The sequence below is a fragment of the Mus musculus genome, chromosome 8 (assembly GCF_000001635.26).
Source record: "Mus musculus strain C57BL/6J chromosome 8, GRCm38.p6 C57BL/6J".
NCBI classification, from domain to species: domain Eukaryota; kingdom Metazoa; phylum Chordata; class Mammalia; order Rodentia; family Muridae; genus Mus; species Mus musculus.
In genome coordinates, this window is record NC_000074.6 from 113,537,627 (window position 1) to 113,551,823 (window position 14,197).

The 14,197-nt window shown below is 42.6% G+C and overlaps 1 long non-coding RNA gene across 1 annotated transcript in view; it reads left to right on the plus strand.

Moving 5' to 3' along the window:
- The window catches only part of 4930571O06Rik (RIKEN cDNA 4930571O06 gene), a 33,527-nt gene extending 20,345 nt beyond the window's left edge, over positions 1 to 13,182 (plus strand). Inside the window, exon 3 of the long non-coding RNA NR_110476.1 lies at positions 12,937 to 13,182. This is a non-coding gene — a long non-coding RNA (RIKEN cDNA 4930571O06 gene). The remainder of the gene's footprint in view (positions 1 to 12,936) is intronic.
- Positions 13,183 to 14,197: the final 1,015 nt, after the last annotated feature.

The window sequence follows — 14,197 nt, forward strand, 5'->3', positions numbered from 1 at the left end:
AGGCATTCTGAAGCACCCTAAGTCATACCCAATGATCATTATCCACCTTAGAAATCCCTACTCCCTTACCCAAAAACTATAAAGCCTTTGACTCTCCCCAGTTGAGCTGCCTCTCTGAAGCTGATCCCCTCGTCATTTCTGTCCCACTCATTGACCATCCAAACCCTTTTCTTTGACTCTGCCCACTTTGTCCACTTGCAGGACAAGAGAGGGCCACATCTCCCTTAATCTCTCTGACTAGAATAACACCCTTAGTACAGACCTTTAATCCCAAACAATGAAGGTAGAGTTAGTTTGTAGAAGGAAGCAGCCATGTTTGAAGGTGATGTCTAATTGAGTGGCAGAAAAAGTGATGAATCAGAGAAAGATTTGACAGAACAGGATATGGCCAACTCTCATGAGAAGAGCCAGGAAAGGGAAGCTGCTTAAGAGAACAGTGCAGAGAGAGAGAGAGAGAGAGAGAGAGAGGGAGAGAGAGAGAGAGAGAGAGAGAGAGAGAGAGAGAGAGAGAGAGAGGAGACAGTTTTACCAGGACAGTTATAGAGAGACAGGTTGCAGAGAGAGAACAAGCCAGACACAGGTGAAGTCAGAATGAGCCAGAGAACAAGAATGAGCCAGAAGATTAGAACAGATTGCCAGAGTTAGTTTCAGGCTAAGCAGAGCATCAGGAGAGGCCAAGAAGCTAGATTGGATCAGTCAGCTTGGAGAGGAGTTTGAGACAGCCAGCCAGCCTGAGATCAGAAAGAAGAAAGGGTGAGCTTATTCAGCAGCAAGTCACAGAGGCTGTGACATTCTAGGCTTAGATGATATTGTGTGGAAGCTAGAAGCTTCCAAGGCTAGGCCTAGGTTGGCAGACTAAAGCAGTAAGCAGGAGAGTAAAAGATACTTTCACTTTTATTTGTTATTTACTGTCTTTAACATGATGGTTACCTTTGTACAGAAAGTAAAGTGTCCTTCCCCTCTTCACCAAAAAGGGGGGGGGGGGGGGAAGACTAAAGAGAAATCCTGTCATGAAACAAATGAATCTGACCTGAGAAAAGAGATCAGTGACACTATTCTTTTGGGGTTAGACCCTTGGCACTGGACAGGAAGACAGGAAGCAAGTAGAAGAAAAGAGGAAGAGAGGAGAAGGAATGGGAAAGGGAGAGAAAGGGAAAGGAAGGGAAAAAAAGAGGGTATTCAGTATCAGTTATGAGACACACACTTATAATCCCAGTCTTAGGAGGCCCAAGAATCACGAGTTCAAGGCCAGTCTGGGACACATAGTAGTGAGATATTGCCCAACACACATAAACCAATGAAAAGATGATGTTGAAAGATAACTTATCCAGATAGCAGATAATTAAAAACAGAAAAATAGATATGCCCTAATTTATTATGCACATATGCTAATTTGTTGCATGCCATACTTATTAATTAAAGTCTGTGGTAGAAAGGCCACAAAATCAGCATCAGAGAAAGACAGTCAGATGCCCATTCTAAGGAAGAAAAGTCAGAGATTAAGTTCTGATACGCTCATCAGAGGACCCAACCAAGAATGGACATGGTTAGCTGAAAAGAATTTGCCCCAAACCAAAACACACATTGAGAGAGAGAGAGAGAGAGAGAGAGAGAGAGAGAGAGAGAGAGAGAGAGAGAGAGAGAGAGAGTAAACAAAGCCTTCCAGATCCCTGGGACAGCTCAAGGTAGCTCCCACAGCAGAATAGATAACTGTTTAGTCCTCCCTCCCAGCAGGCTTTGACTTTACTATATATGTATTTATATTTTCACGTATTTTATAACCCTTCTATTAGATCGTAGGCCCTGCGGCTGCCTCTCCTCCTCTCCCAGGAACCAAGCACTGCCAGCCTGCAGTTCTCTCAAGCAGGAGTGTGCCCTCTCTGTGTGCCTCTACAACAGGGCTATAAAGAGTATGCTGTGCTTCAGAGACTCCCCCATTGCAGCTGCAAGATTAAGTTTGTGGTGTCTAGTGCCTTCGTGCCCTTTGGCATGTAGGCCAGGCCAAGCTAGATCATGTGGGATGAAGCTTGCCCAACTCCATGAAAGCCCTTAGAATCAGGAATCCCCTTGCTCTCAGGCTTTGAAGGGAAGACTTTTTTTTTTGTTTGTTTCCTTTAGAGACCCTGTCATGTTTTACATGGTGGCTGTGTCTCCCAGCAATGTTATACCACAGTCTCCATTTTGACATAACAATTCCCTTTATGGCATCACACTGAGAGAGCACAATCATGCACTCTCATAGCAACCTTCCATTGTGATACCAAACTGCTACCTTGATACATCACAATGTTAATTGTAAGGCTGCCACATTTCACCATAACAATGTCCTATTGCATTATCACAATGCCCACTTGTGACACCACAGTGCCTACTTGTGATGTCACAAGGCCATATCATCAGATCATAATGCTCCCTTGTTATAGTACAATGCCCCATTGAGACTTCAAAGTGTCCTGTTGACAGCACAGCATCCATTGTGACACCACAATGCTCTATTGTGACATCAAAATGCTCCATTTTGACACCACATGTCACCTATGACTCAACTATGCTCCACTGGCATGACAATGCTCTCCTTGTGACATCATGATGTTGATGCCCCATTGTGACTTCATAAATTATTATGTTGCAATGCTCAGTTAGGCTATCACAGTGGCCTACTGTATCATCACAATGGCCTTTGAGGATGCCATGGCACACTCATTGTGGCCTCATGATACTTTGGTGTGACGTCACAATGATGCATGTGATTTCAGAATCTGTCACTGTTGCCTCACAACGCCCTGCAGTGACATCACAATGGCTCTATTGTACCTTACCAATTCTGAACATCTCAGCATACCATTCTGACAGCAGCATAATTCTCATTTGACATCACAAGCTAACACTATGACAACAACAACAACAACAACAACAATAATAATAACAATAGTAATATTTTATTATTTCATAATGCCTTATTGGGGCATCACAACTCACCCCTATAACATCACAGTGCCCACTGGCAATACAGATCATGATACAATTTCCCATTGTGATGTCACTGAGTTTTATAATATTGCAACACTCCACGTTGGCCACACAGTGTCCTCTTGTAATATGTAAATGCACGCCATGCCATTACTGTGTGACCTGTGGTATGGCAATGCAAAGGACCTAGAGGCCTGTACTCCCTCTCCTTCAGCTCCCGTTTCCTGGTGAGTCTCCCCTTCAGGGCAGTTTCAGGGCAGTTCCTTTCCACCAAACTGCACTTCCGTGATAGTACACTCAGCCTCCCATCTTCTTTTGTGAGTTGTGTTCATCCTCACTGAGACAAGCCCAAGCTTCCTCCATCTCTTGAATTCCGCTGGTGGACACCAAAAGTTAAAAACCGTTTGTCCTCATGGTTTTAGGCTGTTGCTGTTATTTTTCTCTGTGAATTTGGTCCTCCGGTTGTTAGAAATCTTGATTCTTTTTCTCTATCTTCTTATTCATGGGCCGTTTATTCTTTTTCACAAGCTGACACATCCAACTGAAATTATTTCCTTTAAGCCAGTGGAACCCCCATTAGTATTTCATATGGAGAGGATGAATATATCAGTGCTAAAGCCTCATTACTTTGTAGTAAGAAATGTCTCTACTTGGTTTTCACTTTTGACCATTATTTTGTTAAAAAGCGTTGTAAATTTGTAGATATTTTTAGTTTGGGTTCTATAAATATACCATTCACTTTCTTGGTTTTTATACTGTTTAGAAAATTACCTGTCAGTTTTATTCTTGCTTTCTTCAAACTGGCATTTCTCTCCCCCGACCCCTCTGTCTTTGGACTTTATCAGTTAAATGCAATGTGCCTGAGCATGGTATGTTTTGAATTTATTTGAGTCAGTGTTCATTGGGATTCTCTTTATTTTAGTTTGTTTTTATACATCTATTTTTATGTGTGTGGGTATTTTGCCCGCATATAGATCTGTGCACATGGGTGTCCAATGCCTGCAGAGGCCAGAAGAGAGCGCCATATCATCTGGAACTGGAATTCCGGGCAGTTGTGAGTGGTAGATGTACCTGTGGATGGTAGAAACCTAACCCAGCTCCTTTGAGAGAACAAGTGCCCTTAGCCAATGAGCCATCTCTCCAGACCTCATTGAGGAACTCGATCAGTAAAGCAACAGCTGCCATCGGATTTGGAGTCCCGGCTCTTCATTTTTTCAAGTGTGATTTCTGGGTTTTCCCATGCTCTCTGGGTTTCGTTAAGTATCCAGTCTACAGTTGAAAAAGTCCCTCACTCGGGTCTTTCTGTTCGCGTGGGAGGCTGCACGTCTCGTTGTTCATTATTCTCTACTCTTCAGACACCTTGATATTTACTCTGAACTACTCTTACTTACTAATCCTTTTTATTGTGTCCATTCTGGAGTTAATTCCTTCCTCTGAGTTTCATATTTCAAATACTGTGGGTATTTTATTTTATTTTATTTTTAGAATAGTCATTTGATCTTGATACCACTTTTTAAGGTCATAATTTATCGGTGAAAATTTCCACGTATTTAATGTCCTGTTGTCAAATATTATCCAGCTCTCAAAAGTCCATGTTTGCCAGCCTTTTGCTTTCAGCTACTTTATCACTAGACATTTGTTCTTGCTGTTTGCTCCTCGTGGTAGCCTTGCTAAGCTACTTGGGCTGTTATAGATAAGACTTTATTATATCTTGTTTCTCCTAAAAGTGTAGTGGAAAGAAGGCTCAGAGGTAAGAGCTCATACTGTTCTTACATACTGTTCTTACATACTGCTCTTGCATACTGCTCTTGCACACTGCTCTTGCACACTGCTCTTGCACACTGCTCTTACACACTGCTCTTACACACTGCTCTTACACACTGCTCTTACACACTGTTCTTACATACTGTTCTGGCCTCAGAAAGGACCAGCATTTATATGACTATACTTCAACAGACACACACATGCCTATAACTTTAAAAAAATATATCTAAAAACTAAGTAATGGCTTTTGCCTGAATAATAGTTAAAATTACCAACAGATCATTTTCTTTCAAGTGAAGCCCAATAGTAGATTATGTTAAGTATGCCTTATATCAATTTTTAGCCAGATACACGTCATTGCCAATATATCATTCACTTTTCAGGGTCTCAGCTAAATGATCCGGCAGTTTATACATTTTGAAGATCAGTAATCATGCTTTAAAACAAATAATCCTCTCTCATCACTCTTGTACTCAGTGAAGAAATGTGCTGTTCTATAATCAACCTGGATCCTGTGTGATTGGCAAGTCCAGGGAGTGGCCATTCAAAGGTGTGAAGCTTGCCACACCTACCAGAGTCTCCTTCATAGCTCTGTATACAACAGTTCTCTATTTTCCTTTAGTTAGGTGTTTTTTTTTTTCTCTTTGATTTTTTTTTCCCCAGAGGAGTTGGAGGGGGCTGGACCTTAAAGCCAGGACTTCACACACATTAAACTCACACTCTACCATTGAGCCTCTACATTTGCTTTCCTAACTACTTAAAAATTAGAAGATACATTTTCAAACAAACCAAAAAAAAAAAAAAGCCTCAGACTGAAGAGAATAAAACTTGTTACAAATAAGAGCACGCACTTACCTGTCTTGTTTCTTTCCCATTCCCTACCCTGTCTGCATTTACAATGAGTGCAACTATGCTAAAACTTACCAAGGATGAATGTCAAATTCTGCCGTAGAATTAAGCATAACAGCTTCCCAGGAATAAAGTAAATAGTGCTTGACTTTAATGAGCAGCTCATGTGAGGACAGAGCCTGTGCCAAGTCTTAAAGTTAAGGTTTTAAATTCAAACTAAACATATACCAGTACATAAGCCAGAAAATACGGGCATCTGAATACGCCCTAAGGCATCATGAGGGGAATGTGCCACTTCAGTATCTACAGGAAAATTGGAGAGTTCCCTCTTGTTTCCTCACTGAATTCTGTGCAAGAACATGAGGACGCAAAGCCAGGTTTAGAGAAAGGTGGCCGTATTGCTCAGGGTTCTCAAAAGGAACCAAGCCAATAGAAAGAACACGTAGGGGTTTATTAGATCAGCTCACAAGCTGTGGTCCGGGTAACCCAACAATAGCTGGCTCCCACTGGGGAGGTCTAGTAATCCAGTAATTGCTCAGTCCACAGGTTCAATGTGTCGGCAGTTTCAATCTAGCCTTGAAGCCCTTGGAGGATTCCTGGAGAGCTTGTGGTCTTCATTCTATTTAGAAATCCCAACGCGGTTGGGTCTAATGTCGGTGAAGGAGTGCTGCAGTAAATGGGCAGATGGATGGACTTGTCAGTAAACGTTAAAGCAAGCAGGCAGAAGCCGAGTGTTCTTTCCGTGTGTCCTTCTATCGGGGCCGTCAGCAGAAGGTGCTGTCCACATTTAGGGTGGGCCCTTCCTGCCTTAAAAGAATTGAATCAAAACTATCCCTCACAGGAGTGCCGGGAAATCTTGTGTTTCCGCTGATTCTGGATAATCAAGTTGACAACCTAGATCAACCATCACAGTGGCAGTATATACATACATGCGAGAGGCACTCAGCTACTTCCATGGAGTGAGGAGTGATCAAGCACGGGCACTAGACCCAGAGCTTCAGATTTCCCAGAGATGCTTTGGGACAATTAGATACTCTAAGTCCTCTTTCTTTCCTTGTGATGACTTTTCTAAAAAGTGTCTGTGTAAATACCGCCATCCGTGAGCTCTCCGGAGGAATTATAGATGGGTAATACCAGCAACTACAGAGCTAGAGAAGTAAGTAAGTACATAAATAATGTTCTCAAAGGGAGGGGCATGGGTGGAAGACATTACTCAGCAGCAAAAACACTCGTTGCTCTTGCAGAGGAGCCCAGTTTGGTTTCCAGCTCTCACATTGAGTGGGGGGAGGGGGGGTTGGGGGGAGAGACATCCCAGCCTCCTGTAAATCCAGCTCCATGAGATCTGACACTTTTCTCCTGGCGTCTGCAGGTACCCACACAGACATGCATACACCCATACACACACGTATACATGTGTATATATACATTTACTTATACATACACAGATTTTAAAAATAAACCTTTTTAAAAGCAAAATGCTGTACTGGAGTTCTTTCCGTGACATATATAGAGGTCTAAGATTAATCCCTAAAACCAAATAAATAAATAAATAAATAAATAAATAATAAAAAATAGAAGAATGATCTTTAGAAGGTAACCAATTGCATAAAACTAAAGCCCTTTTAACTGACAGGCCTTATTTGAGTTAGCCCTAGTAAACTTCAATTTACCTAGCTGTTGGTTAATTTTTGAAAGAAAATGAGAGAAAACAATACTTTTTTTTTTTACTTTATCAAAAACTTTGCATTTCAGGTGGGTAAGCAAATCTTTCATATCTTGAGCATGGTGGACATCACTCCATGAACAGGGAAGGTCAAGACTGTGCTCGACACCTGCTGAGAGATGTGAAGATAGAAAAAAATAAAATCTGTCAGGACTCTTCCTTAAGTACTTCTTCGTGTGAAACAGAAGTCTGATTTAGCACTTGTCATTCAGAACTTCCACATCTTGGCCTGTCACCCACTTAGACATGTAAATAAATGTTGATCATATGCACAGCTGAACACTGGGGAAGTGAACATTCCGTTAAACGCATTGAGTGAAGAACACACTGGAGGGCTTAATGGTATCGGTCTGGTTACTGACGGTTAACCTCATCCTACCTACAGCCTTGAAGCATAATGAGAAAGACCAGGTATCATCATGGTCTGGAGCACACAGAACCTGCAGAATCTATGTCAAATCAACGGAAACGCGTTTCATTGTCTACTCATTATCCCACTTTAAGAGAGGATGGAGATGGATAAAAAGGCATCCAAGGCATCTAGGGGAAAAAACTGAGACACAAAATGAGCATCTTCAGAACTCGCTGTGTGAAACGGTTTGCAAGAACTTGTGGGTGGAAAATGTGGTCCCTCAGAGCAATGTGTGGGTACTGATACTGTGCAGATGCACACTTGTGGCCTAATCATCTTCCCATTGCCTTCAGCATGATGGGATGTGGAACCTTGAGGCAGAACTTGCATCTTTCAGGTTACCAATCACTCTGTATTTGACCACCACCATCACCACCACAACCGCTGCCGCCGCTGCTGCCACCACCACCGCCGCTGCCACTGCTGCTGCCGCTGCTACTGCCATCACACCACCACCATCGCCACCAACAGTTCCATCTCCATACACTCAGACCCATTCCACAGTATGGAGCTCCAAACAATAGTAAATCAAAAAGAAAAGCAATTAGAGCAACAGGAGATAATTTTCCTCTAGTCTGGCTGGTGGATCGCTTGGGGCTCATCCTTGTTTTTAACAATTTTTTTTTCAACCTGGCTTATAATTATGCAACTACGGTACCCACTAGAATCAATTGGTCTTCCAAACCCAAACACGTTTATCTTTATCTAAATGTAATTTATCTGAAATGTCATGTTGGTGTGAGCATTATATAGCACTTGCATAGGCTCCTATTTTCTTCTTAAATAATGAAACACCCTAATGGAAAATATTCCCTCTAAATAAATTTTAATGAGCACTTATTTGCCCAAATTGTCCTTTCTGTAAATGGCAGAAATTTTAATATGAGCTTGAAATTATCAAGAGCATTTTTTTTTTACAATGGGCTTTGGGAAGAAATCATGCAAAGATGAATTCTTATCCTATCCCCTTCTGAGCTGCAAAGGCTGCCGTAACAACTACTTCCCAGATGCAAAGCAAGTGCCAGGGTCTTCTCTTATGGTTATACTGCAAAATGTCACCTCGAGAATCAAGGTGTAAGACATTGGGAAAGCTTAAAGTGAACAAGGAGGAAGCCAGATTGCTACAAAGGGCATACATCCCAGACAATGCATGTGTCTGCTAGATTTTTTTTTTTAATTCCATGCATCGAATCTTTGTCTTTTCTGAGAAAAGAAAGCAAATAGAACATATTACTCTGCATCATGGACAGAGTAGAGAACACGGCCCTTGCTGGACACAAGACATAAAGAAGGGAAAGATGGAGTGAGCTTGACTAAGTACCTTCCAGAGGGATGTTCAAGTCCTAGTAAAAATTCTGAGTGAGTAGCTCAGGAAGGCAGGAATGAGAGCGCCCCTCAGACTGTAGAACCCCATAGTCTTCATTACCCCTGTGGATTTTCTCTGCATCTGAAATGCTGCAGGGGGGTCATTGCTATTTCTTTCCTCTTTTCTTTCTTTCTTTCTTTCTTTCTTTTTTTTTTTTTTTTTTTGTTAATAGAAAGGACACCAAAAGGAATCATTTACTTCAGTTCAAGGAATACACACACATATCTCCCAGAAGCTTGGCCAGTATAAAATCAACCACCAAAGAAATGTTTCCATCCATCAAAGAGCTGTTCTCTGGCATGGGGGTGGGGGTGGGTGGGGTGGGGCGATCAGTAAAATCACCAGTGAGTGCCAGGCCTCCTGAATCTTCTCTCTTAAACTAACTTCAGCTCGGTGAGCAGGGCCAGGGGGTAAAAGCACATCAAAGCCTTGCTCTACTCTATGCGGAAGGCTTTTGAATGCAGCCAATGAGCACAGGCTCTACCCTCTAATGGCTGCCCCTCTCCCTAGCACAGTACTGCCATGTGGCCAATGAGTATCCTTAAAAACTCACCTCCTATCTTGAAACAAACAAACAAATAACAAACTGATGGGAAGGGGGAAGGGAAGAAAAGGGAAAGTAGGGAGTTGGGGGTGTGTGCTCAAGATATAATTTGTCTGAAGATTTCTTTGCATCACAGTCATGAATTTTTGAGTTAAAGCAAAACAAAGTGATTGTTTTAACTACTGTGTAGTCTAGTGAAGGGTAGATATATGGACCCATGAAATAAAACCCTAGTCTAAGTTTTTGGTAAATCTCTACTTCCTATTTAAAAACAAACAAAAAAACAAACCAAAACAAAAAGAAACAAAATAAAAAAAAGAAACAAAACAACCAACCCATCTTATAAGGCAGGTGGGAAGGTGCCCAGAAACAGCAGGGTTTCCCGGAGCATCTTCCTGGTCTCTACCAGCTCCATAGCCACCAATCTGTAATCTTCTCCTAGTTCACCAATGCCTCTGAAAGCCTGTCTCTTCTCAGTTTATTTCCTGATAAGCCACCATGTGTATGGTTCCTGAGCCTACCCTAAAGGAGGGAGCTAGTGTATCTCTCTCCTCAACTCACACTCCAGGACTTTGTGTTTCTCCCCCATACTAGAACAGCACACTACTTCCGTGAACATATTTCACACGTATCTCAGGTACATAATTACCTGGGATATGTGTGACTTTAATGTTTGCCCTCTTAATTAGAGACTGCAACCTTTTCTCCTCATGCATCTTGTCTTGGTCGTGCCAATCCCCAGCTCCTTTCACAACTGGTCCAAGAAGGAAATAACAAATTTTGAAGAAAAGGTTTACACATTTCGTGTAAGGGAAGAGGAGTGAGCTAAGATGGGGGGTGGGGAAGACAGAGACAGACAGACAGACAGGAAGGCAGACAGGCAGGAAGACAGACCAACAGACAGAAAGAAAGAAAGACAGAAAGACAGAGAGAGGAAGTTGCATGTGCTTACGTCATGGAGAAGGCCTACTTCCCAGGGTAAGTTTGCCAACCTTCTCATCACAGGACGTAGCTGCTTCTTCAGGAGCATTGGCCAATATTCCTTGGGTATCTGAGTTTGTATGACAAGGGGACGAGAGGTCAGATGAAATACAGAAGGTGCCCAGGGAGATCACTTTCCAGGACTCTATCGTCTGAAATGGGGCATTCACTAATGGAAAAGGCTTTGGTCAAGACTCGGGATCGACCTGCTGAGGAGTACAGTACCAAAGGATTAGTCAGTCTCTCCTCACAAGGAAAGAGAAGCATTTCTGGGAGCCTAATATGCATATATACTTTACCCTGGTTGTGGCTTGAGTATGAAATAGCGCTCACAGGCTTGGGTGTCTGAACACTTGGTCCCCAGCTTGTGGCATTGCTTTGGAACACTGTAGAGTGGGGACCCCTGCTGTAAGACGTGGGTCACTGAGAGAGGACCTTGAAACTGCATAGCTTGACTCCACTTCCTGCTCACTCTCTGCTTCTTAGGTATAGATGAACATGGCCAACCAGCCTCCTGATCCTGTCTGATGCCAACCCTTTCCCAACGGGATAGATTGTATCCCATAGAACCGTAAACTGAAATACATCTACTTTTTCTCCCTTAAGCTGTTTTGGGCAGGGTATTTTATCATGGCAACAGAAAGGTCACTAAGACAACCCCCCCAAGTTACAGAACACCCCCAAATCACTTCTTTACAGCATTGTGATGAGACTGCTGTCCACGAAGAAGTAGTGTGGTGTTGTACTTGAAAAATGCACTAGAAAGTTAGATCTATCTAGCTTCCGATTGTGGCTCTGGTAGTCACAGTTAAGATAATGGAGTCTTACTTATTACTTTGAAAACCAGTATGCGACACAGACCTCATTTGTCTATTATCCTTAAGCTTAAAGAAGATCAGGCAGATTAGATGTCTAGCATATATTACATCATAAATAAATGATAGGAAACATTATCGTTAATATTACTACAATTTTTATTCCTCCCCGAGAAGAGGACGACAATATCATTTATGGAAGTGCTGTCACAAGCCAGACACTTTCTCAGACAAGCTCCATCACATGCTTCACACACTCCCTCTGCCAACACGCACACACACACACACACACACACACACACACACACACACACACACAGAGTGAGTTAGATGCCGTCATTTCTATCCTGCAGAGAAGAGATCCAGTCTGAATGGTGGTCCAGAGTCACGTGGTGTGTAAATGGTGAGATGCTGGATGGTGGCAGAGTTAGCTACTCTTTTACTCTGGGAAAGAACAGTCAGATCCTCCACGGGAACCCTGTGCAGAGGATTCAGACCTGAGCGTGAAGTGTCTGGGAAAAAGGAAATTGGCAGAACCCACTGCCAGCAACGAGAAGGGGATCAACAGGAGAAGAGTCCGAAGGGAAAGTAATTCTTTCTGCCTTCTTTGAAACAGCTGATTTCCCTAGACAAATGGAGAGCCAAATTCTTATAATTACCTATGCACACATTCCTGTCATCTTCTATATTTGCAGAAAGTACATTTTCATTTTTAAGTTAAGGTAGAAAACAGAGATGCCATTTTTCATATCCTCACAGGCTGCAAACCTTCCCCCCCCCCCACGCATCCCCCTCCTTTCTATTATACTCATCAGCACAACATGGCATCAGGACTGTCTGCAGTAAGTGAACAAATGTATCTAGAAAAAAAAAAGCAATGAGAGAAATGTATTCTGTGTCTCATTAGTGTGAAAATATAATGAACTGCTCTCTCATTCTTAGAAGGTGGGAACTCAGGGCCTCTCCCTCAATTATACAAACACAGAGTGTTCTAGCTACTTGTGTCTGGTGAGCAGGAGTGTCAAGCCATAAGGACACATGTGGTCCTGTACTGTGGCCTGCCCACTCATTTTCCTAGACAGCTAACTGCTTTCCCGTGGTACACATGGGCTTTGTTTCCTCAATCAAGGGAAATCTAAGGATAGCACATTATTTTCTTGGACTAGTTTGCTACTATGGAAGGTGTGTGTTGTGCAGTGAGAAAGACCAGACATGGGCTGTCTAGATGACAGCTACTACCACAGTGTCCAACCTTTTGACACTGTAACATGATGGCATTATCTACAGATTTTTTGGGGACCATATCCATAGCTATGCTGACACACTTCTGGGCTGTAGAATACACACATCTTGTCAATTCCAAGTACCCTTGTCTATCCCTTAAGTACTGGGCTGAGGTCACACTGACATCTGTTGGCCAAAAAGGACTTTTTCTAGATTTGTAAAATTAACCTATTAAAATAGTTCTAGGGGTCCTCAAAGCAGCCAGTTAATTCATCCTGTGTTCTCCAGTTTCCATTTTTGCTAGGCCTGCGTTAAAGTCACATTTAGCCCAAGAAGCAGTGTGAGCAACATTTCCCCATGGACAGTAGAGACCTGGTCAGCTTCAATCATCATATGGGGACAGTGATAAAGGATTTGAATCATGACGAGCACCTGGTACAAGGGAAAATGACTAGAAACTAAGTCCACAAATGGGAAGCAGTTAAGCAAGGGGTAAAATGTAAGTCTATCCAATAAACTGTACAGGATTATGCTTGTTTTTGTTGAAACGGTGCAATGTGAGTGGTGTCTATATTTTTAGAAAATGCACTGTGGGCTGGGGAGACAGCTCAATGGGTAATACGCTTGTCATATTAACACGAGAACGTGAGTTTGAATCCCTACAACTCACATAGAGCTGAGCATCCATTATCCCAATATCCCAAAAGCAAAATGGGACTCAGAAACAGAAGAATTCCCAGAAGCCTTCAGGCCAGCTAACCGGACATAAATGACACTGAACAAGAGAGACTGTCACAAATAAGGTAGGTAGACCATGAAGACTGATTCCCTGAGCCTGCCCTCAGCTTCCATATCCACACAGTGGCAGATGCATATATGTACTGATGCATGCAAACTTGCACATGCATCATACACATGTGCCACTGGAAGGAAACAGCTACTTTGACTTGTTATCTCTAAAGTCTATAATTGCCAGTGATTATTTATTGGTGTTTATGCTGCCAACCTATTTTATTCCCTAAATTATCTCTATTAACCATATACCGATGTCATAAGAAGAAAGATGGTGCTTTTAAAAGTTTACAAATGATCCACAATGCCCTGAGAACTAGGAGGGGCAAAACCATTCATAGAGCCAAGTGAATCCAATAAAAACAAAATGGAGTCGCTCTCTAGCTTCCCCTGTGCCCCACAGATGGCGTCCTGGGTAACCAAGAGAATGAAGCGTTAAAATGTGCACACCATCAAGTGATTAGTCCTTAGAGTGCAAAACGTGTAGATAAGCAACTGCCTCTGTAGAGATCAGACTGGCGTTGTTCTGAACCGGAAGAAGTGAAGACAGCTTCCTCCTACCCCCATCTCAGAGCAGAGCAACTTCCTCTTGACTTTCCCTCCCCTCCCCTGGAGAATCAGGGAGTAGCAGGTAACACTCCAAGGGAGGAAGGAGAGGAAGGAGTGAGTGAGGGCATTGGCCTGATGCAATGGTTCTGATACAAAGTAACCAGGAGTCGGAGGAAACAAAGTTTCACACCCAGTTTTGCACCATCCA